The 23,115-nt window shown below is 40.7% G+C and overlaps 1 long non-coding RNA gene across 2 annotated transcripts in view; it reads right to left on the bottom strand.

The window, feature by feature from the left end:
* Positions 1 to 22,826, bottom strand: part of LOC148337201 (uncharacterized) — a 35,156-nt gene extending 12,330 nt beyond the window's left edge. The window contains exons 1-3 of one of the 2 annotated variants that reach the window (XR_015843136.1): positions 22,618 to 22,826; positions 5,834 to 5,924; positions 3,674 to 3,750 (exon numbers count right to left, since the gene is read on the bottom strand). This is a non-coding gene — a long non-coding RNA (uncharacterized LOC148337201). The remainder of the gene's footprint in view (positions 1 to 3,673; positions 3,751 to 5,833; positions 5,925 to 22,617) is intronic. The other variant, XR_015843135.1, reaches the window with a different exon arrangement.
* Positions 22,827 to 23,115: the final 289 nt, after the last annotated feature.

Raw genomic sequence — 23,115 nt, 5'->3', positions numbered from 1 at the left:
ATATATATATATATATACATAAAGCCCGAAATGACATAATAATAATAATATCCATTATCATGATGATTATTACAGTTACCCTTCTCGCGTCTCGCGTTGGTGCCAACGAGACCGTCTCATAAATTGAACACCTTCAGGCCATTAGTCAGGGCAGTAATTAATCTATAGCATGGATGTAAATAAGAGGAAATTGGATTCCTGACAGATGAGATGTGAGCTTCTCTGACACCATGCACGTCGCCAAATAATGATTTGAGCGCACGTTATGGCAACGCGGTGCAGCTCAGATTTACGAGCGTCTGACTTTTTCGAGGCTGCTAGCGGAAGCCAGCGGGCCTATGAGCTAATCGCAGCTGTTAGGCACCCACGTGAAGATGGATGACATCATTAGAACGCCGCTAAAAGGTAAAAGAAATGGGAGCACGAGCTCGCACACCGCGTTGTTTCTTTTCTGACATTGTTCAACTTCAAAGCGCGAGAAGAAAATAATCAGAACGCCCGTCGAGGGCCCAGTTGAGCCAAGAATGCGCAGAGAGGCTGGCTGGCCTTTGACGGAAATGTCAAACCGGGGGATGTTGAGGGGGTAGATCCCCCAGATCTGCACTCATTTCCCATTATATTTGCTCAGTAATCCGCGGTGGCAGCCATGCATCGCCCGGGACTGGTTTGAGAAGCGATGCTGTTGACACACGGGTATATTTCAATCACGGAGGGTTCAAAGTCAGACGAACAACTTATTTGTCTAATAAATCCGCCATTTAGTAAGAAAAATATTTGATCTTGGGGGGGCTGACCTCTTGTCATGTAGCCACTGATGCTTCAAGGATATGCAGCTTGCCTGCATATCAAAATAGCGCAAATTGGATTCGCTCGTGAGGCGAACAGTGCTAGTGCGCACAAAGATTTTCACGCTTGTCGGGAAAACGCGAGTTAGAGGGCGCGCGCACAAGTTGCTTGTAAAAGTGAATTTTATTTGACATTGAAGTATTTCGATTTAATGCGCAAAATAGGCCACACCTGACACCCGACAGAAAAAGCAAAGAAAATAAGCTTTCACAAAAAACAAAAAATATTGACCAGCAGGCACCAGTGCTAACCGAAAACCACAATGATAACCATTTGTTAAATTAATTGACTACCTCCCTAACAGTGACAAACCAAATACGGGCATTCAAATTGTCTCGTAAAAGAGAAATTCAGTATCGTGTTAGATTGTACAGGTTTGCCTTAACGAAGTGTCTCTTCGGGATTTTTACAGATTCAAATAAATAAACTAGAAATCTGTCACGTAATTTCACATTTTAAAGCGTCGTTTTGTGATAAAAGATCGTGTCGGCGTTTTTGGGTGTGCGGTTTAGTGACCATCAGGAGTGAAATCATTTTCAACAACTATATTTTAGTTTTGTCACTTTTGATTTGGAAACAATAAAAGCGGCGCATTGTGTTATAGTAGCCGTTTAATTCGAGTACAGTCTTATGGCAGCCACATTGTCATGACAATCACCTGCAGTATTTCATTGAAATGAAATGAATTTAGTACAACTCTGCATTTCTAATGAAGTTGTTTTAATGCACCCCCCACACACCCAAACGTGTTAAACGCTGTACGTACTATAACATGCACACCACCCCATGCATTGCAGTCAGCAGAAAATTCGAAAATATCCCTTACGTGTTAGAAGACTCGTTTCCCGCCCCCCCCGCATTTCATTTCATATCTAGTCTACATCCATCCATCCAATGTGTGTGTGTGTGTGTGTGTGTGTTCACGAGTTTAATTTCTGACAATGTCAATTCGTGCACTGTCCCACGCCACTTAAATTGCATTTATTTTGCGGTCTTTGCACTCACAAGCGCTGTCATGACCCTGGGCGAAGTGCTCTTTGAACTCGAATACGAACCCACTTCGCTGACGTCATCGCACCTACGCGTCCCACAAATAGAAAAGAATAGAATACAATCCAGCTTTATTCATATCGCGCGTTTCACAACAGCTGGAAGAGCATGTCACCCAAAACAAGCGTGCTCTCTTTTGATTTGTGAATGTTTTCTATAAATAAAATGTTTGTTTCAGTACTGAATTAAAGGTGACATAATAATAACGAGTATTGCACTGCATTGTAGAACATACATTTAAAATATATAATAACATACAATTAGAAATATTCTGCTCACATGTGGTACTTGCATTGATGTGTGCCTGTAAGGGGCGTGGTCTGGTGAGTGACGTCAGGGCTGCAGTCAGTCGGTTTGGTGGTTTATCAGGCAGTACTTTAGTATTCGCATCTGCTTCATGCTCCTTGTGAGTGTTTTCATTTTGCATACTTGTATTTGTAAGTTTATTGGTGACTTTAACCCTCCGGTTCCACCCACTTCACTCAAAGTTGCTTATCTGAAGCTTGCTTGTAATATAAATTTTACCTTATTAGACACACCAATAAATAAATAAATAAATAAAATCAGCAAGAAGTTTGGACAATAGAAAGTCATTGGACAATAGAAAGTCAGTTTACCTCTGAATATTCAATTCCTGCGTGGAGTTTGCCTGTTCTCCTCATGCATGTGTGCGTTTTACTCCGGGTAGTCTGTCTCCAAGGTACTGAATTGCTATAGTGTTAAACTGATTCACATCATTTTAGTTTTTCAGATTTTAGTGGGATGTGGCTAAAACAGCAGCCAATGATCTCTTTTGGAACTCTGTGGCGAGTGTGTTTTGCGGTAATATATACATATATTTTTTGCCCTGTCTTTGATTGTTCACAAAATAAAGAAATACTTAATTTAACTTCCAAACACATCTTGTTCAGTTCAAGTTCAGATACCACTATTATTGCTCTTCAATGTTTTTTCGTTCATGAACTCTGTTTTGTTTACGACCACATAGGCTTTAACATTTCTGCCAGGGCAGTACAAGCCTTGCATGCTATGCGTGGCAGAGAGCAACTCTCCATCCGTTGATATTCAATATGTTCCTCTGTACACACGGACTTCAATAATGAGGAGAGTGTCGGCCACCGGTTGTCCGCCACCACGCCATCAAATATTCATCACTGTTGATTAAACAGCCGGCAGCTGCCGATCGGCCGGGTGTCAAATTTGTATCCTGCCACCTCGATACGCACACAGCTATAGTACAGAATACATCAAATGGGATGGGAATAACTTTTAAGATGATAAGACCAACCTGTACTTGTATATAAGTGTGTGTACTCGTGGGTGGAGTGCAGTGCATGAGTGCCGGGCATCACTTGCACTTTAACACCTTCCTTACATTTACGTTTTCATTCCTCTCTCTGCATATTTATATAAATATACAATAAATGTATGTGAGAGAGAGCGCAAGAGAGCGAGAGAGACAGAGAGAGAGAGAGAGAGGGAAAGAGAGAGAGAGAGAGAGAGAGAGAGAGAGAGAGGGGTTACTGAGGCACACTAAATATTTCATGAGTTGTTTGAGTAGAGGAAAGAATGCCTAAGCTGGTTCGTTCAACTCATTTCTTGAACTACGGTTGAGAAGCATTGCAGAAGAGCACACGCACAAGCATCCAAACGCACACACGTGCACGGCTGTATATTACATTGTTGCTTCCTCTGCAAACTTTTAGGAATCCTGCAAAACAGTCATTGGAAAACAAGTGTCTGAGTTTGCCACAGACAATGAGAGAGCTCACCTTACCCGTCATTGATCGCGTCTCCGTGATCCTATTGGCCTCTTGTTACTCAGACTGGAATATCATCCTCCGGATCCCGTTACTGGAATATTCGACACATGACACAGCTGTCAGATCAGTCTCTCAAAATGAGTGTCAGCCAGCCAACACAATACAAATGACAATGTCTGCTCTATTGGGTGGGCCTAAAATTAGAACCTGTACACTGTAAAAACAAACTTTTAATCAATTATTAAATCAATCAGGGAATAATCAAATACACATACTTATAATTTTATGCTACCAGTTTTGTATGAACTGTTTAGGAAATTCAATACAAATGGGTAATAATTCCCACAAAACAAAATTCAAAATCTTGTAGGAAACCTCCCCAGAAGCTTGGATCACCAAGAATGTATTTTTCTTCGTATTTTTAGCCCCTGTATGTGAGATAGCAAAGTGCCCCCATACTTTTCTTTTAAAAGTATAGAACAGGGGTCACCAACGTGGTGCCTGCAGGCGCCAGGGAGCCCCCACAGGGACTGCATGAGAAGCCCGCAGGCCGGACCTAAAAATAGCTCACCAGTGAAGTGATCATTTTAAAATGTGAATATTTGCAAAGATTTATCGAAATAAAGTGTTGCATTTTGCAATTAAACAGTTTCCTACCATGATAAATCCTTATTCGGAATGAATGTGAGAAATCATGAACATGATCCGCGTGTTAACATCCATAAAAGTAATAAACATATAATTGAAGGTTATTTTAGCAAATATGTTTAGAGGATGAAAAGCAGGGAAGTGGGTCTAAAAGGCATGATGACAAACTCTTCTCCAACTAGCTGATATTTGCAATGAACATTGTCACAGCATATTGTGTTCCGTTAATAATCACGTTCACGCCCAAGAGAGACCCACTGTGTGCCTGCGGGATCCCATGTAAGTTGTGGCCATTTCTGACATCTTTCATCAATACCACGTGTTCTGACATTGATTGCTACGTTCCTCAGTGTCCTGGCTTCTCAACACGCGGGTCGTACGGTGAGATTTCAGCTCTCCTTGCTTATTACTCAGGGGACTCCATCAGCTTCTCAGAAGACTGACAGCCATGACAGGCAGAGCTGGAGCTGACACCGACACGCTACTGATTAGCCTGTCACTCCGAATGGAGCGCAGCAGCAAATGCACGCAAGTCATGTCGTCAGGCTAGATAAACTGAGATCACTAATTATGCTTGTACTCCGGCATGTCTTTTATATTACAATTCATGTGTTTACCTCTTCAATTATCAACATTACAATATCCAATTTTTCTCAAACCTTCACATCAACAACTTAATCCTTCAGCAAGGCAGTTATAGTTGTGTTAATTCAAGTTTTTGATTTTATTTTAACCACCTAAAAAGTTTTTTTTTTTTTTTTACATTTGATTTCTCGAAGTTCATAAATGTACAATCATTTGTAGAGTTTAAATACGAACATTCTGATTGATATGCATTCCTTTTTGTCTGTCAGGGTTGATAAAATAAAGGAGAAAATTCTCATAGCCTTTAGGTCAGTTAATCGACAAAAATGAAACCAAATCCCACAAAAAATTGGAGGAGTAAAGCATTGGTCAAATAAGAAATCACTCAAATTGGTGTGAATCCCAGTGTTGAATTCAGAAAAGAAGATGGCAGAAGGTGACTGGCAGTTGTCAATCATATTTTAATGGGCATTTTGCCACCTACTTATCTGAAGGTGAACAAAATTAGCGACCATGTACAAACAACCACGCCCGGATGGTTTTCCTATTATTATTTTAAATAAATTAACACATTAGTCAACTTTTTTTCAATGCAGATATAGATGGGGGAAAATTTGATGCTGCTACGCAGTAAATTTCAAGCTTGGAAACAACTTTAATGATGCACAGCCACCAGTAGATGGCAGCGATCCACCATTTTAGACATGAGGTCATGCAAAACCGCTTATTTCAAGTGTGCCAATATAATCATTGTGCACAATATCATTTGGGTCTTGAAATAGTCCGAATGCTCCAAAATGCCTGCTAATGAATGAGTGAGAAATCCTCAAAATCAGCCGCCTGAAATAATTTAAGAAAATATCAAAAGGGTATCATCAAGTTCAGCAACTTCCTCTCCTCAATTCTCCATTGTCCAGATAACTGTTCGTACATAAAATTACCATAATTGACTGTTGTGTAACTTGATCTGTCCGGCTCCTCCACACGATCCCGCCAAGTCCCTCATACAGTCATCATCCATATATGGTCATCCTATATTGACCAGTAAGACAAGAGGTCAAGAGCAGTGGAGGAAGAGAGAGGAAGATGAGGTGATAAACGCACTGAATAATTAAAAATGAAAACAGAAAACAGTAAATCGATCAAGACGCAAAAAAAAAACAAAAAAAAAAACTACAAGCGTACCTTGTATTGTAATGCAAGATTACAGGGGTGTCTAGTGTTAAGAGAACTTATTTCTCATATCTGCCATGTGAATCAAAGTCACTCCAGTATTTGGTTGGATTTTGAAGTTGGGATTTCCAAGGTAATGACGAGAAGAGTAACAGTAATGTTTTATGTTAGTCAAGCAGATGCTAAGTAATTATAATTGGCTATCGTAGACCTTTATTGGTCAATTACCCACTCAAATCAAGTGACTCGGCCTGATCTAAGCATCTTATTACACTCAATTAAAACAAATGCTCTCTGCGGTGGTAGATAGGTCTGAGAGGGAGGTATATCATCAGGTAATTAATATTTTCATTAACTTGCTCTTCGTTGAGCTGTGACCCGCCTCTGATCATTTCATTTCATCACCAAGGGTTCAATACTTTAGTGGCTCAATAATTAGTTTGATTTATACAGTATCTGCCTCCTTTAATGAAGGGGGGGGGGGCAATCATTTCCCCTTCCTCCTTGTGCCAAGCTCTACTGCTCAGCTTGCTCGCTTCTAATGTCCAATGAATAGGGCAAGAGTAAGAATAGGCCTTGGTGAATTGAGACGGCTCATGAACAAGAAACAGACACATGGTTGATGAAATATTTACACCTGGATCTTTGAGGGATGAAGGAGGGGCTCTTGCGCAACACGACAAGAAAACGTGGCCTATTAAAGATTGACTATAACACACATGAGTTTTCTCTGTCTATAGAGTCATATTCCTGACACCAGTGGCCAAATACATTTGGGATTAGGAGAAAGTACTTGGGACTGTGAATAAATAAAAAGCAGATCTCTGGTCAGTGTATGCAGTCATGTTAGTATGACTACTTTTCACAGCACCGTGTTAGCATAACTGATTATTACCCTAAAACTTGGTAGAGGCAGCCCTTGTACCAATGAAGTTTGGTACATTTTGGGAAAAGAGACGGGCTGAGGATTTATTTCCCGTCCGTGATTTCAGTCCCGGAATGGACAACATGGAAGGAACTGTCACCCACAATAATAAAAATCAATCCCATGGCAGCTGTGGCATGTCAGTTTGTGTAAACCACAACAGCACTTTCTCTTGACAAAATACGGCATGGCAATATTGAGGTGGCCTTCAATTTAATAAAAAATATTTCAGCAACGAGGCCGAAAATGAATTTTTATTTTTTTTTTATGCAACAGCCAGCACATTGTTTTCGATCACACCTTTCACTGATTTTGTGTTTGGATTACAACAGATCCGTGGCCTATTTTTGAGGCAAGCTCACTCAAGCCCTCTAGCTAGTTCTGCATCAATGTTACCTCAGACTCAAAATTGCTCAAAACATGATTGTCAGCATAATAATACTATATCCAGAGCACAAGCCGGAGGGGGGAAAAAAACATGCAACTCTTGCTTGCCAAGGCATTGTTTTTTGTTGTTGTTGTTGTTGTGGATGGGCCATGGCAACACCAATCTTCATTGGGAAATAGTTGTGATTATGCTAACTACATTTTTCACCAATATAATAAGTAACCATAGTTTTAAAGCGTTATGCAAACAACTGAATTTATCTCAAAGCAATAGCAGGATATATTCTGTGTTTGTTTGAGCTCCCAGGCCAAGGCGAGTGGAGTCGTGAAGCTAATCTTCAGTGCCACATTAAAACAGAGGCGAATTAGTGTGCTGGCCAGACTGTCCATCTGAGCCTCTCTCAGGAACATTTTGCAAACCCTGAATGCAGCGCTCTCTGCCATTTCCCCTTACTCAATTATTGATGGCAATTATCATGGCACACTTAGACTCCACGATAACAATATATTCTTAACTAGAAGCAAGTCACTGGGCTTTGTGTCCAATCATTTTTTATTTCTTGGGAGATATGCTTTATTCCCGCCTCCCTTGAATTATCATTCCAAAGTAAGAATAAAATGAAAAAAAAAAACAAAGAAAAAAGGAAAAAAAACATATAATGTAAATCACCGATCACATAATTAGCATGGCGACAAGGTCACACACACAATCAGAGACTATAGCTTTAACGACAAAATAAGGACATTTTAATATGATTTCTCATAGAAGCTCCCTCAGAAGACGAAAACATTTCAAGAGCCCCAACTCTTTGCTGCGACTATATGTCATTTGCTAATAAAATTGTTCTAAAATCTGCGTATAACAATGGATCCTTATTAGCATTAATGAAAACAAAGTAAGAAACATAGATGAACGTATAACAAGGAATAAGTTTATTAAATTTTTTTTGTCTCAAATAGAAAAGATTTTAAGCGCAGATTTTTGCCTGAAATAAAAAAAAAAAAAAGTAAATCCTCATTTAAACTTCAAACATTTCTTTCCCGACTAATTGAACCATTTGATGGTGATGGTTTGTTTCATTATCTGCACCTTTCTTTCATCCATCAAATATTTACCTACGGCATCTCTTGAGGGTTTGTTCACTGTTGTTCATGGGTACATTTGCAATTTCATCTGTTGCCCTAAAATGACTGAGTGTCTGAGAGGCAGAGTGCGCTCCCCTTCTTTGAATTAACAAACACATCCTTGTTTGTGTTGTTGTTGTTGTGACTAGCTGGCTGACTCCTGGGCAGCGCCGAGCTCCTTCACTCCTCTTTTGAGGCACTCTCCATCACAGAGCAGCACATTCCCACAATGTTCTGAGTTTCCAAGCGGTCAGAGTGGCGTATATTTCCAAACACACCCCTAATCTGCTGTTCTCTTGGCTGTGAAAAAAAATAGACCAGAGATAATACTCCCTGACAACGATAGTTCCACTGCCACCTACTGCAGTGGATGTGGAATTACAATTTATTTCAGTAAGTCAAAAAAAAAAATTCTTGAAAGGTGCCCTTGGCAACAACAGCAAGTATTATCAGAGACAGTCACAGTACAAGTATTTTAAAATTATAATTGTTAATTAATAAGGAAGTTTATATTTAGAAATCAGTGTCTCAAAATGGGGGAGGGGGAGCACAAGCATGTTGGTGGTTGGACACGGCCTGCTATGGTTTACATTACATGGTTTACATTTGTGGTAAATTCTGAAATGTCACCAAACTGAAATAAACAAAGAAAGAAATAGGAAAGAAAATTGTTAATCCATCACTTCATACCAGAACAATTCTCAGTTTGAAGTTTTCACTCGTTTTCCACAGAACATTTCCTCCGTCTCTGGATATTCAAACAACAACAATATCAGTGATGGTTTAAGAGCCACAGCATTTGAATGAAATGACTGTTTAACACACAAGACCTCAGAACCAAGATATTAACGGAAATGTATGACTTAAACCATTCCAAATGAGATGACAAATTCCAAAACGAGCTGTGTCACAAAGCTCAATGCGAAAGTAAATCCCTGTAGTGCCATTAATGTAAACAGAGTTCTGCATCGAACATTAAACCCTCAAATTCCTTGGCCCTGGCTGTCCTTTATTTCCCCTTCCACTGCAGAGGAAGGCCCTAGCTTGCTGTCTTCCAACGCCGCAGGGCATGAAGCTAGCCGGCAGTGAGTTTCCATCAATTAGTGCACCCCTGTGGCCTCCTGGCAGAACCCACCTTTGACTGCACGGAGATATTGATTAGTTCAGCCTCGCTGTCAGGTCTGGACTGAACAGGCCAGGGTGATCCAAGGCCTTCACCTGAGACAAGTTCATGTTGAGTTTCTGACACATGCACATGCACACACACAATGCACACACATTCAGAAATGCACCCTCAGATGACTGTGAGGTGAGAGAGAGGAAAGATGAGAGGAAAAGTCCACAACAGTGGCCTGTCAAGAGGCTGACGACTGAGAACTGACAGGTGCTTGTTAGTTTTCTTACTCATCTTGGCAGTAGTTGCTGAAAACTCCCATCATTGAGACAGCAAAAAGATAAACCCCCACAACTCAAGACTATTTATCTAAACTACATTCATATTTTGTTTCGTTTGATGATGACAATAAAACAAAAACTAAAACAACAGACAAGTATATCAGTAAATATGTTGTATTATAGATGTAGAGGTCGAGGCTCAGAGCAGTACATTCTGGTCTTTTTTTCAACGGCGGCCATCTTGGGGGTGTTACACGCGCCTTGCACACACACACACAGATGATCAACTTTCTTTATTATGGCATTTTCAAAGTATTTTGACAACTTGCCGGCTGATCTAAAACCGTGATACCGGCAGAAAGTTACTTTGTTTGGAAGAATTGACCCATACACGGTGTCCAATGATGATTTTTCAACGGAGAGCCCAAATTATAGATTGGCCTTGTCTGCATGGGAGATTCACTTTGCAACATTTCTTCTGTGTCCCGGTGTATAATTTTCTTGTGAATCCGAAAGAATCATCGATCTTTCTCTTGGAATTGTTAGAACACTCATTGACAGCATGAGTGCACCGTTTTAAGAGCAGCCAAGAAGCAAGTTATGCATTCGAATGAACAGTCAAATACTATCTTGTCATTTGCAACTTACCACTAAATTGACTTTCGAGTGAAGTCAAAATCAGAGCGGTTATGCATGACAAAAGTTTCGCATGTTAAGCAATATAACAGTGTTGATCAGTAAGTCAGTGTGCATGTCACTCCCACACATCAATTTAGTACCATTCTCCCTTTCCCACTTGACTTAACCAAGCAGAACAAAGTTAATGTTGAAGAGCCGAGCCCCCTGTGGTTCTTAACGCTCCAATGAAATGAACCGTTTCACCTTCTTTTTATTGCTGTGTTCACAGGAGCTGCCATCCCATTCTGGTGGCATGTCGAGCGCTCTGTCATAGAGAACAACAGAATTACCCTTTAACTGTCTTTGCTGATTCGGCTATTTTCAGAGCCGTTCATCATAGTTTCTCCTTCTGACATAAGCTAAAGCATGACTGCCAAGTCATATGGCTTCAGAGCATCAGTCTCAACTCATTATTCATGACATTACAGTGCCAAAGCCGTCTTAATGTGTTTGCAAAAGTTATTAAATATATCAAGAACAGAAAATGTGTCATCTGCTTATAGAAATATTGAACAACGGCCAATTTGCTTGAAGTAATTCAATAAATCAGCTGACAATATATCTCATATTACTCAGACGTAATTTTTACTTGGATGTTATAAGATAAAAAAATGTCATTCTAATCATTTGGCCTACCTGCCTCTTGCTTGTGCATCATGTGCAAGGTGTGCCCAAAAAATCGGGCCTTTTTTTTTCAAATTGACAATATCATCTCATTGCTTCGAGCGCCAGCAGGCCAAACCGACGGTCGTAATTGACAAGAGAATTAGCAAAACCTTAAATATATGGCAGGTGATATATCATTACCCATAGACTTGACCTCTCGTGACCCATCCCTGCTCCCATGTGGGCTCTTGCTCAGGCTTGCGTGCAGAAGATGGGCGGGGGCCGTCTGCCTATGAAACAGCTAAATCAACAGTGTCTCGCCACTGCGTTTTGCTTGAATGGTTTCAAGAAAAAACTAATCATCTGTTCATCGTGGAGATCAAACATATGCGCGGCGCAATGATTACGAAAAGCAATCTGATATACCTTGATGAGGTTCTTTTCCAGATATAATACATTTCACATGACAATTTCCACATCCCTGCTGCCACTGCTTCATAATTCTCCCCATTAATCCCACCAGCTTTTATTTGCGCCTTAAAGTTCAAGAATGGACCTAAAACTGTTCTTGGTTTTAATTGCAGCTCAGTTGCCGACTGCATTTCTTGGGTGTTTGTCAAAAGTGTGATAAGTCAACCATTTCTGTCGTATTTTCTAGACGAGACAGAACACTTTGGTCATTATGTGGCTCACATTGAAGTTACTAAAACACCATTTCATTTACTTAGAAGGCTAGTAAGAAAAATACACCCAGTTGTTAGACTTGACCTTCTTTACAGCCTGCACAAATCGGTCATCTTTTTCCACTTCTGAAGCAAATGCGAGGTAACAGGTCAAAGTGATCTTGAACGCTTGACAAATAAAACAAAGCAAATGAACAACTCAGAGGAGAACGTTTAATAGAGTTAGTGGAGTAAAAGTTGAATTGGTGCAAGAGAAGCCATTTAAAGTTGGCGGATTTCGGCATTCCCTCGAGATAGGAAGCGAAAACGATGATTTATGACACGCAAAGACTCTCCCAACCTTAAAAGAATTACCTGCAGATGCGCCTGAGCGGCTCAAGCAAATAAAGAGAAAATAAATAGCGGCTATGTAATGTTTGATTCACCCGCTGAACGTAATAACATTTTGTCGTTTCCCACAAAGTGGACCGGAATGAAATTAGAGGTCCCTGTAGTGTGTAATGAAACGTGGCATCTCCCAACTCTAATGCATTTTGTCATCATGAGGCCATATTAATGCTCTTCTCCAACTTTCTATTGATTGATGGGCTCCTTGGAAATCGAGACAAGCACCAACATTAACATCAGGGGACTGCGTGGGCTACCTTCAGTTTAAGAGTAGCAGAAGAAATATGATGTGAACAGCTCCAATGACATTTGCCAGATTTACTTAATGCACTTTTTCTTTGCTTATGAGATGGGTTATAACTAAAAGGGACTTGACAGTACATGTCATTTTTAGTTAGAACTTGAAAATGGTATGACTTAAGAATATTTGTGTTATTGTCAGCAGGTTGTCAGAAAGTCAAGTGATGTGATTTTAAAAAATATCTATTTTTCTGATGTGTTTAACTTTCAATTAAAAAAAAAAAATAGTTGAGCTTTCAACTGGAGCTCATTGATATAATTCAGTAATTATTTTTGTAAATTCAATACAAGGTCTGCCTTAAAATTTCATTGTACAGCACATTTATTGTTGTCACCAAGGTCAAAGGGCTGTGTGAGGATGCTTCCAATGCCACTCCCCTGAACCATGAACATGAAAAGCGGGTTCCACGACTGCAAACTTCAGACTCTAAGCTCAGGCCTGTGAAACAAAAATCTAATAATCGGAAATATATTTATTTTACACTCGATCCACCAGATTGTTTTTCGGTGGATGATTCCGTTCATCAGTAAAGATGGTCATTGCGATAATGAGAGTGAGCCATAAAGTGCAGAAAATGATCTGAAATCATAATATGTTGAGCGTTTTGCATGCGCCACTTAAGCCAAATCCAGTCTGGCATGAACAACTTGTGCAAAAGTTCTGGGTCAACACTTGTGGACCGCAGGTTGGAGAAACAATTGTGCCAATGGTGAAGGTCCTGGTCCCCCAAAACAAAAGTGACCCGACAAAGTGGGCAAACCACAAAATGTTAAGGAAGAGTGGCCCATCCATCCATCCATTTTCGGAACCGCTTTTCCTCACTAGGATCGCGAGGGTGCTGGAGCAATTCGGATCTTGATCATTTCAACACTATTTCGTCATGTCATTAAAGTAGGGTGTTTTTCGAGAACATATTGTCAAAAGTTTTGATTAAAAAAAAACTGCGTCCTTCAGAACATTTTAAGCACAACAAACAAAAGTCATGGTCTCAGGAGCTTCAAACAACAACAACAAAAAAAAAGCTTGATTTTTAATCCGGTCTTAATGCCACTCATTTCTTTTGCCAGCTGTCACACTTAAAACTTAGTAAATAGCAAAATGTCTTTTGTAGTTTGTGGGCACAGCTGAACTCCTCACAAGAGCTGGCCCTTAAATGGACCGTCGGACATCCCACTGGGACTCAGCAGGATGAAATACTGTGGGGCCACAATGGCTCACGCAACTACAAATCTTCAAGGCTGCAGTTCAGATCACTCGCACCTCGATTGCATTAGCACTCATTACAAAAGCTCTCCTCGGGGCAAAACGAGCAGATACACACCGTAAACTTCACGGCTGCATTATCTTATGTAATAACTTGAATGAACTCACACCTTCTGGTGGTGTTGGGCTCATTAATTGTTACTGGGAGGCGAAGTAATCGCCAATTAAGCTCAGTGTGTCTAATTTTACTGTCACCCTGCAAATGCAGACGAGGAGGAAGAGAGGTCATTATCGGGTGATGGGGGAGGCGTCGGTTAATCTGTGAATAATGGCAGGGGTGGTGGCGGCGTGATGCGTGAGGGAGCAGTTTTTAGGGGAGAAGGTTGCTTGGATTGTGTTGTCTGGCAGCTCATCTATATTTTATGCTGCCACTCAGACAAATGAAAGCGGAGCCACCCGGAACAAGGGGGGGGGACCTCTGACACTTCAAAGTGAAGTCCTATGGGTGGGTTCTTATTGAAGCTCGTCCTGCGCGTAGCCCGACCCACATGCAGTAACACCCCCCGCGCGCCCCCAGCCCATGCTGAGAAGCTGCTGGGGCCTCATTAACCCTTAAACAGGCTTGAGAGGGGCGCAACATCCATGAAACTAATTACCCAAGCAACACACGATAAGACATGTGACTGAGCTAACACACACTCAGCACACACACACACACACACTGCAAAGAGTACAGATGACAACAACCGTAGCGGCAGTCGATACATTTCAGTGTAGCCCTTAATTGAAACCCCCAACCCTAATTTTGGGAGGTTATTATCAGTTTCAGTGTTACTTCCCCTCCCCCTTCCGCGACCATATTTGGCGTCACACAAAAGCAGTATGTCACAATTAGCGGAATGTGAGCGTGATAATGAGGAGAAAAGAAAAGATGAAAGGAGAGAGAAGGGACAGAGGAGCAACAAAAAAAAAGAGGCACATATCAAAGAATTGTCTAATTGAGGTAACATCAGTCTCCCCCATTTGCATGAGACAGTGCGGCTCAGCTTCACTTGGCCATGGCTAATGACGCTAATGTCTTAACAAATTAATTTTGGTAATTAGGCACGCCCAGTGGTGCTCACCAACAGATTAAGCAGATTTAACAAACAACTCCTGATTATCCCTAGGCGGCGTGAAAGGTGCGTTTCTCAGGATTAGTTTTTCCTGCTGATTTGTGGATTTCTCACAATCTATATTACTCAGAGAGGTAGTCTTCAAAATGTCTTGGGTTATCTCTTTGACACTTACTGAAATTGCACCAGTCCTGATTTTATTGCAATTATTTTCACAAAATTCTTAATCCGCATTCTGGTTGCCATCACCTAACACAAACTGACCATGATCACATGATTTGATCTCGCTACGTTGTCCACTGCTCATTGCAGCCGCTAGTCATCAATCTTGCCTCTTTTAGTTTTTATCCTGAGCCTCGCCATGGCTCAAGCACAGGAAACACCCTCCCCAACCCTCAAGCCACACCCACTTTCCAGTGCCCAAGCAGCATATGTGACAGCTGCTGCCCTCTTCAGTGCTGGTAAAATGAATAGATTATATACGGTAATTAGTTGTGCAGCGGAATCAATGTACTCTTGGTCAAGCCCTGAGGGGAGAGGCCTTGGGTCTCCATTTTCGTCAACAACGTCAGATCACAAAAACACCACAGTGATGTAAAGAAAGGCAGATAATAGATGGCTGATGCTCTGGATCTTCGAAGTCTTCTTGAAGTGCTTAACTTTTATGTGCACAAATATTAAAAATCAAGGAGAGTAAAAAAAAAAAAAAAAAATTTCATAACAGTCCATTTTTCCCTGAAGAATTTCTAGTTAGTATAATACGCTGGAGTGTGTTTGTGGAAATTTTTGCTAATTTATTCAGAAGAATATTTGTGAGGTCAGAGGTCACTAATGATGCACCCAAGAAGAGGCCAAGTTCAACATGTTTTAGTTCATCCCAAATGTGTTTGAGTAGTTGAGAGCACATTTGACCACGCTGGAACAGAAAAAGGGCAGACTCCAAAAATTGGAGACACCAAATTGACCAAAATGTGTTGGGGGGACCAATCCGTCCATTCCAAACCATTCCAGTATCCTTTCCACAATAATGCTGCAGGGATCAAAGGTCACGGACATTCAATGTTGGTTTTTGGCCTTGCTGCTTGCCTGCAGAGGCTTTTCCAGATTCTCTGAACTTTTTGATGATATTATGTTCGGCAAATGATGAAATCCATAAATTCATTGCAGCTGTATGTTGAGAAATGATGTTCTTAAACTGCAGAACTGTTTGATCATGCACCTCACCACATCCTTGCTTGTGATGCTCCTTTAACGGACAATCATGAAACTCACCTGATCCTTATTGACCAGTTAATTTATGTGATTTTCCAAACAGTCTTGATAAAACAATACAATAACGTTCATCATTTTGAACATTTAATTTCTTGCGTTTTAGTGTATTCAATTGAATATAGATTGAAAAGGACTTACAAATCATTGTAATCTGTTTTTATTTACTTTTTACAAACTGTCCCAACTCTCAAAAATCAGGAATTATAAACCAAGAAAGAACCCCCCCCCCCCCCCGCCCGGATTGAATTAAAATGATATCTTACTGATTGCAATAGTTGCGTTTCGTTGTTTTGCCATTCTAGAAAACCAAACCAATCTCTTTGATGAGAAAAGATTTTCATCCGAATTGTTTAAGGCTAGAAAAAAGCTATAAACTTTCTGATCCTGACCACTCCCTGTGATTTTATTTGAAATTAGATTTATAAAGAAGATAGACATCGTCAATGGTGCAAAAATGATAAGAGCAGACACACTTGATAACAGTAAGTTGCTGAGGGGCAATGCTGAACAGTAGGAGGCACGGAAGAGAGAGAGCGAGGGAGATAGTGAGAGAGGGGTAGGATGCAAACGGAGTTTGGTGGTGTTGTACCCTTCCCCAACCCCTGAATTTGCCCTCCAGTGTTGCATCTTACTCATTTTTGGTGGCGGAGTGCTGGGTGACCCGCGTGTGATCTCCTCCATAATTAACATATGCTTGTTAGTCAAGGTTGGTTGAACGCTCTCCGACTCCCCTCAGACATTTCTGAGGCGTCTTCTGTTTTTTCACCCGGTCACAAATAACACTTATCAGCACCATCGGCTTGGCTTGAGCTGATCAAATTTGCTCTACAAATGAGTCCAGAATGTTTTAATGGGGTCATGAATATGAAGCGCTGAATGCGCGCGTGTCGTATTTGTCCAATCTCAGCCAACCTCATTTGGACATAATGAAGACATGGACCCACTTCTGATTATTCTCTCCATTTCCCAAGGTTCTTGACCTCTCTTTGAGAGAACAAATATAATCTGCGTAACCAAAATGAAGCTAACATTGGAGAATAAATGTGTATCTTTGGGGGAAAAAAAATGTGAAGGAGCTGTGTTTATCTCATTTTGATAATATTATTGACAGCCTTTTGACCAAAGTTTTTCAGGTTCTTTATGCGAATGGTCTTAGAAAAGTGGGTAAGGAAGTCCTTGTGTGATGCTAATACAGGCCTTAATTAATATGTAGTATATATGTAATACCACGTGTCATAAAAGAAAACAAGAAGAAGCGCATCCAGCCACATGAAGTTATTTCATGTGGACTATTTCAAATTCAGTGAGGTATCTTATTTTGAAAAAAAAAAAAAAGAAAATGAGACATTCCAATCTGAACTGACCATTTTATACCCAAACTTGACCGGGCTCACTGAACTTTTTGGAGAAGTCAGATTAAAAAGAAGGATAATGCTCAACTGCTCCGTATATTTCAGAACCCCGACCAAGCAGAGCCGTACACCAAATTTCCTTTGGATCTTGCCCGTAAGCTTATCTCTCCCATCACAAATATATAGTTACAAAATGACCAAACCACAACATGCCATCTTACAACCTTATTCATAGGAAACCCTTTATAGAGGCACTAACATAAAATAAGTAATAACTCAACGAATCTAACGTGCATTTGTGCCTTTTACAGAGAAACATGTCTGCATTTTCTCCATGCAAATTCATTAATTAGGTTGTGGCATGACAACTGCTGTGCAATGCCGTGGTTCGTGCATCTGATCGCCAAGTCACTTAGGAAGTCTTGCGTGAGCTTTAGTTATTGCAAGGCGGAAGGCAAGTCAGAGACTTGGATAATATATAAATAGAGTATCAAAACTACTGTTACGCTACTATCTGTTTTTATAGATTATGTAACTGCAAGCCTAAAAAAAAATTCTACATCCAGTACTTGACCAAATTACATGGTCAAAGCTGATAATGCAGGGCAGCCGTGGCATAAACATCCGATGGTCGAAAGAATTATTTCAAACACCGTATGTACACGCACGATGCCTCCATTCTGTATGTGGAGGTGTCTTTGCGACTTGTGCGTGCTGTTTGCACTCACAGCATCTCTGTGACATCAAAGCGTTGTGCAAACTGAGCCCCTGGCAGCTCTTTAGAATCCCATCTCCCCTTTCTGTTTAAAGCAGGCAAGAGAGAAAAGACCCAGCCTAATAAAAGAGGTGTTATTCAAAAGAAGAATAGACGACTCCGCCGTGTGTCGTGTTCACATCGGTTTATGTGTGCATCTAAGAGACAGAGGGGAACGGAGACGGAAAAGAGAGGGGAAATGGGTGAAAGTACAGTAGGTGATCGTGAAAGGGAGGGTAAAAGGTGTTTATGGTGAGCAAAAAAATGAAGGCAGACAGGGTCACCTGTTTTTTTTTTTTTTTATCTCTTCTCCATATTGGCAGCAATGGTGAAGCGATTGTTGGAATCATGAGACAAAGCACAGGGAAGAAATTGTGCAGTTTTTTTTGGGTTGCACTGTGTCATCCCAGTTGATTCAAAATGCAGCTGAGGAGGGGTGGGGAGGGGGGGGGCAAGTTGTTGTCCTACATAATTTCGGTTGTGGCCAGTCAAACCGTAGTAATCGCCATGGAAAATAACGGCTCTTGAGAACACTTTGTTGTACATCATAATTTCTTTTTATTTTCATTTGTTTAGAAACCCAACAAGTGTATTTGTGCCGCATGCGTCTTCGTTATTTGCAATCCCCATTATGTGATATGTCTAAATTTGTACGATTTTCTTTTAATGGCTGAAAGGCATTGAGTGGAAACAAGAGAACGAGGAAGGAGTACAGAGAGACACAACGGCTCAGTGCAATTGACGTTGTAAAATAAAATACTTTGTAAAAGGGAAATAAATGCCGCAGCCAGTGGAAGATTCATGCGCTCAAATAAACTGGGGCTTTTGAATTTTTAATTGGGGAGCCCTAATTATGGCCATCAGACAGTACTTCTAAACACACTCTCTGCACTTTCCCCCCATTGCTCTTTCCCCCAACCTCTTCAGTTTAGCGGTGGACGCAGGCTCAGTCCGCGTGTATTTTTCCATGCTATTAATATTTGATGAAAATGGGCCAGGCTGCATCAGCTGCTCATCGCCACTAAGAACACGGCCTCCATTATGAGCCCCGTGCTTCCTCCCAGCCGTGTGCATTAGCAAGATGACGGAATGCAACCGCATGGGCGGGAGGTATGAATGCACACGGGTTAAATTATGGGCGGTGTGTGCAAGCAAATGTTCACGCGCAGGAGCTGGCACATCAACCATCCCTGTCGATTGGCGCTATTAAATGTTGAGAAACAGTTGGGTGCGAGCTATAATTGAGCTGACACTAATAAAGAAAGCAGATAGGGCCTGGAAGCCCTTGGCAATACGCTACAGATACCGATGCCCCTAATAATTCAGGCATTGGGCACAATAGACGAATATATTTCCTTCTTGCCCAGGAAGAAGGGTGCAAAGATTTAAAATGGCTCTAAAATGCAGCGGCGCTCCGTCTTCCAAAGCTGCTTCTGCTCTGATATGCAGTCAGCACAAATCAGCAAGCCGAGAAGTGATCGAGACAGTCTAAGATTACAGCGCGATGCAGGACATTGATGCTCATGTTATTAAAGTTACATTGAGCCATAGTCAGAGGAACAACGTGCAGGTGATACGTGATTGAGGTAATTACCCTCTAACGCTCTACTTCACTTGCCTCCACTGCAACACACGTGCGCATGCACGCACACTCATGTTTTGTTTCCACGTTTTGCTCGCAGGGGAACGGAGGAGGGCCATGTTAGGGATTGGGTGTTTGTGTAAAGCCTTAGTCGAGGACCTCCATAATGATCAACTCAACCTTGTGACTCCTGTCTGAGAGCTTGCTCCCGAGGGATGATATGAGTGTGTGTGTGCGGAGTGGAGTGTGTAAGGGGATTAACCCCGTAATTTGAAGATGATGAGAAATAAAGAATGGATTAGAGAGATGGTGGGCGTTATTTGAAGACATTCATGTTGTAATTCCAAAATGGTGAATCTTGACCAAAATAAAGCAACCAGGATTTTTGGCAAGGAAGTTTTAAATAGATAAAAGAAATACACATTTATGTAGTAATTGTGTGCAAATGTCAAGCGACAAAGCATTACAAAAAGCATCACATACTGCTTTGAAAATGTACCTGGATCTCGATCATTTTATTTTGTGAAATTGAGTTGATTCAACACACATTTTTTTCAGTTCACTTAAAAAAACAAGACAGTGTACTTTATGATACGTTCCCTCTGTAAATTTTAATTAAATATTGTATGGTCACGATTCTAAAACACTTGTTTTTCTTACAATTCGAGCTAGCAACATTCAGTTTTTCCCATCGCCACCCAGACCATAAATGCTACAAAAACATGAAATGACTGATAGGAAAGTTCCATTTGATGAGGCCAAAAAGGGCAACTTTGTGTTGAAGCTCACTGGTGATGTCAAATGCAAAGAGACGGGGGTAAGTAGAGTAGAAAGCACCTGTCATCTCTGGCTCTTGGCCTACTTGATCAACATTAAATTTTAATTTTTCTCTCCAAGTTGTGCACTGAAAGGTTGTTTCGCTCTTGCTGCTGAGTTTGTTAGTTATCAAGCTAATGCAAGACAGGGAAGGCAATATAAAATGTGAAAAGTCGGAAAAGCAGATGGTGACAGAAAGATGATGGAAAATAAATGTCCTACATTTGAACTTCACACCATACATTCCGATGTATTATTAATGATCGCACATGCTATTTAAATGAATTGTACATTTGTGAATACAATATCCATCTGTTACATACTAATGGAGCCCAACTTCATTAAAATGAATCCCAACCTTCATTGAATTATAGTCTATTGAGTTAAACATGTACAAATAAAAATCCCACCGAGGGAAATATATAACACAATTACTTCAAAGGCTTTCCCAAAAGCGCAGCACCAAACTACATGAATACAGGACCCAAAACAACTCTAAACGGTTGCAGTCTCAACATGGTGGCAGTAATATTTCTTAATTGGACCACGGAAATCACACGGGCCTTTTGTTGAGCTACATGCAAGCAGAAAAGCTCTCTCCTCCACCGACTCGCACTTGTTCTCTCCTTCTCATTTGCATATTCATTGAGATATCAATTATTTATCCCTTGGCACAATGACTGGCTGCATTACCATGTGACTCCATGCAGTATAACATACCAGCATGTGCAATTGACTGAATAATACATAGGATATGTGAGATAAATCAGTGGGAAATAATAAGAAATAACAATACTATAACTGAACAGGGATAAAGGTTAAGACAAAGATAAAAAAAAAAAACGAATCTGCCCTTATAATTAAGAATTTGTTCTATTTGAAATACAGGTCCCATGTAGCCCATTTCTTTAAATATATATATATATATATATATATATATATATATATATATGTGTGTGTTTGTGTGTGGTGTGTTTATATGCATGTAACTATATGTGAATACATGTGTAATAACAATACAATGAGTAATAAATATATATATATATATATATATATATATATATATATATATATATATATATATATATATATATATATATAAAACACACACAACCTACACAAACACACACACCCCCACACACAGACTGGTCATTTACTTCTGTTATAAATTTATAAGCTAACCCAATTAGATTTTAATATGATAAGGTGCAACCTACACTAAGACAACGATAGATAAATTGTTGCATTCTGCCCTTTCTGTCACTCAGACATGAAGATTCTAACCTTAAAACATAGAAGAGGAATAGGAAGAATTTTTGATCCATCATTTGTATTTAAAATTGATTTTGCAGATGGGCGTGATAGTGCTCGGTTTTATATCACTTTTACACACGTATAAACACGCGTGTGCGTGCGCACACACCCTCACAAACACACTCACTTCAACACGAAACTCACACACTCACGCTCAAACACACACACACACACACACATGAATACACACACAGACACACACCATTACAAAAGAATTGCTCTCCAAGCATTTAGTGCAGGAATCAGAGCCCATGCAAAGGTAAGAATAGGATCCAATATTCAGAAAGTTCTCATTCAATAATGTCATTACCCCTGAGACACATTCCTGTTTTCCATGCTGGTGCCCATGTGAGCTGTTTGCTGACCCTACACTATTATTACTATTATTATTGCAGGAATAAAAATGAGATGACGAATCAAAACCTAATTTCACCATTGCAGAGCTGCAACTCAACCAGCTCTGACCTGAGAGTGGATAAAAACATGGCCTCTCCAACACACAAACACACACGCGCACGCGCACATGCACGCACGCACACACACACACACACAGGGATTTGCACACGCACGCTTCACCACACAACACTGACAGCTCTCCCCCATATCCACGCGCACAATCGCCTGTTGCCTTAACACAGAATAGATGACCGCACTTACTTTAAATGTCCCGTGAAGGAAAGTTTTCAGTTTTTTTTCTCCTCTCCCGCTTCCCTCAGACCAGACCTAAGAGTCGAGCCCAGAGAAAGTGCAGCCGCCATATGCTCCCAGCTCTTACCTTCTCTCATCAAAGAGCTAGGGATAAAAAGCATCTTGCTGCCATTCATTTTATACATTTTCCCCCCGTATGGTCTCCCACCTTGCACGGATGCAGACTGTGCTCTCTGCATCTGGTTGCACAAGCACAATCAATATGGAAGGAGAGAGCTATTTTATGATTGGAGAAGTTGTTGTGTTTTTGGTGGTGAAATTCATTATTTAGTATCTGAACCTTCAGCAATTCAGTATCATTTATTCATAAAGTCCCTTTTTGCCAGGAGGAAATGGATACAGCTGCAGCAGCCGAGAGAGAGCGAGCGAGCGAGCGAGAGATAGAGAGAGAAGGGTGGGTAGAGAAGGGGTGAGGGGGAGTGAAGAGACCGAGGGAGGAGGATGAAG

The sequence above is a fragment of the Idiotropiscis lumnitzeri genome, chromosome 5 (assembly GCF_059441095.1).
Source record: "Idiotropiscis lumnitzeri isolate Australia: NSW breed Sydney's pygmy pipehorse chromosome 5, RoL_Ilum_1.0, whole genome shotgun sequence".
Taxonomy (NCBI): Eukaryota; Metazoa; Chordata; class Actinopteri; order Syngnathiformes; family Syngnathidae; genus Idiotropiscis; species Idiotropiscis lumnitzeri.
The sequence above is the reverse complement of the archived record's forward strand: the minus strand, read 5'-3'. Positions and strand labels throughout refer to the sequence as shown.